Consider the following 2,168-nt stretch of genomic DNA (forward strand, 5'->3'; position numbering starts at 1 on the left):
AAGCCTTAAGTTGGGCAGCGATAGCAGTTGTTGCGTCCAACTCGAGAATTCCTGTGACTTTCCCCTGAGTCAGTCTCTGGGAAGGATTCTGGTACTCATTAGTAGCCATCAGTTCAATAAGTTCATAAGCTTCATCATAGCTCTTAGCCCACAAGGCTCCTTCTGATGCTGCATCAAGCATGGGTCTAGAAGTAGCACCCAATCCATTATAGAAACAAATAATAATCATCCAATCAGGCATGCCATGGTGTGGGCAATTCCTTAGTATCTCCTTATATCGATCCCAAGCCTCACACGGAGATTCCTCAGTTTGCTGAGCAAACTGGGTAAGAGCATTCCTGATTGCAGCAGTCTTCGCCATGGGGAAGAATTTAGTGAGAAACTTGTTATTCCCAAGGAACTAACAATGAGATTTACAGAAGGGGGGTTGAATGTAAATCTCAAAACTTTTTCAAGTTTTGAGCAGTTTCAAAGGCTAAGTATTTTGATGAACAGTTGTGTGTGAATTGCTTTGAGCAGGTGCAGACAGATATATATTCAAGACACAAATGTAAAGAACACAAAGGCTTTAAAAACTTTTCTGGTGGATTTGTTGTTCCACCAGAGATGTGTATTTCAGAAAATCTGTGATTCAAAGACTTGATCACAGCTGCGTCCTAGTACAAACTAGATGATTTTCTCTCTGGATTTTTCTAAACAGCTCTGGAAAAATTCACCATCTAATTACTAGCTGCAACTTGGTTTATATATCACCAAGTTTAGAAGTGAAGAAAAAAGTACAAATACATTTAAAAAAGTTCTTCACATGTTTCTTCTTCATTTCTCTATCTAATGCAATCTAGGATAATCTGTGAATCTTTGGATACTTCCTTGTTTGCACCAGAATGGAAATACTGCATTTTCTTGATTCCTCCAAGACGCTACCACATTCCAATTGTCTCTGTCAACCAATGTGCCTCTGTCAGCTTATGAATTGTCACTGTCAACTGCTATTGAACTTAGCATCCGTTGAAGCTTTCATCCGTTGATGGCTTTATCCATTGATGCTTTATCAGTTGAATCTCTATCCGTTGATGCATTAGCAGTTGAAGCTTTATCCGTTGATGCACTCATCCGTTGATGGATGTTATCCGTTGAAGCTTTAGAGACATCCGTTGAAGCTTTGTTTCTCATCCGTTGAAGGCCTTTAATCTATCTGTTGATACTACTTCATTTATACAAAATTACAAGGCATGAAATATTTACAATTAGCCCTCCTATTTGCATATCCACTAGTAGTCAACATTACTTATAATTTCCCACAACATCTAAGAATTATAACTTAAATACAGAAACTGAAATGTGCTACAATACTAAACTTATTTGTAAGTAAAGCTACTCCATGAACGGATAGCCAGAATGGTCTTATCCGTTGAGGCCACAAACACTAGATTTCTACTTAAGTGTTTTGTTTAACTTATCATCAAACTAATACACATATTCCTAACAATCTCCCCCTATTTATGTCTACTAGAATTGTAGGCATAAATTTGGGTTTAACTTGATGATAACAAAACACTTAACAAATATATGAACTGAAATCAAGTAGAAATTCAAAAGTGCTGCAAAAGTGTATGTACTGAAATAGAATTGAAAAATTACATTGTTTCCAAGGATGCTCCTTTAGGCTGAGCAAATTATTTTCTTTTCCTTTGTTCCCTTGTTTTCTTCCCTAGCCTCCTGTCATTTTCCTCTACTTGGAGTTGGAGTTGTCTGTAGAATTCAGCTTCATCTTCTTCACTGATATCCAACTTAGATTGCATGTCCTTGAGAGTTTCATTACTGGAAATTTTAAGCCGGTCTTCAAGTCTGAAAAATCTTCTGACTCCTTTATTGTCTCTGAACTCCATCAACCAATGAGGTGATTTATGAATTGTAATTCCATGCTCAGGAATGAGTAATGTTCTAGGCAAGGAATTAGACTCCCACCAAGTTTTCCTTATGCTGGCAATCTTGTTGAGAATCTCAGTTTTGGCAGTCCTGGTAAACCCAGAATCCCTTTTGATAGCTTAGTAGACTCTAACCAAGGTAGAATAGCCTTCATTCAGAATTCTTTGAAGAGTCCAAGTCCTTTCCTCACTTCATTTGTACTTGAACACTAGCCTTTCTGGGAGCTGTTTGTATGCACT

At 37.6% G+C, this 2,168-nt stretch overlaps 1 non-coding gene across 1 annotated transcript; it reads left to right on the forward strand.

Annotated features, from left to right (window-relative positions):
• Positions 1 to 239: 239 nt before the first annotated feature.
• Positions 240 to 346, forward strand: LOC141682332 (small nucleolar RNA R71). The gene has a single exon (XR_012559734.1). It is a non-coding gene; the product is annotated as a small nucleolar RNA R71 (small nucleolar RNA).
• Positions 347 to 2,168: the final 1,822 nt, after the last annotated feature.

Source organism: Apium graveolens, chromosome 8, assembly GCF_009905375.1.
Source record: "Apium graveolens cultivar Ventura chromosome 8, ASM990537v1, whole genome shotgun sequence".
In the NCBI taxonomy this organism is placed as follows: domain Eukaryota; kingdom Viridiplantae; phylum Streptophyta; class Magnoliopsida; order Apiales; family Apiaceae; genus Apium; species Apium graveolens.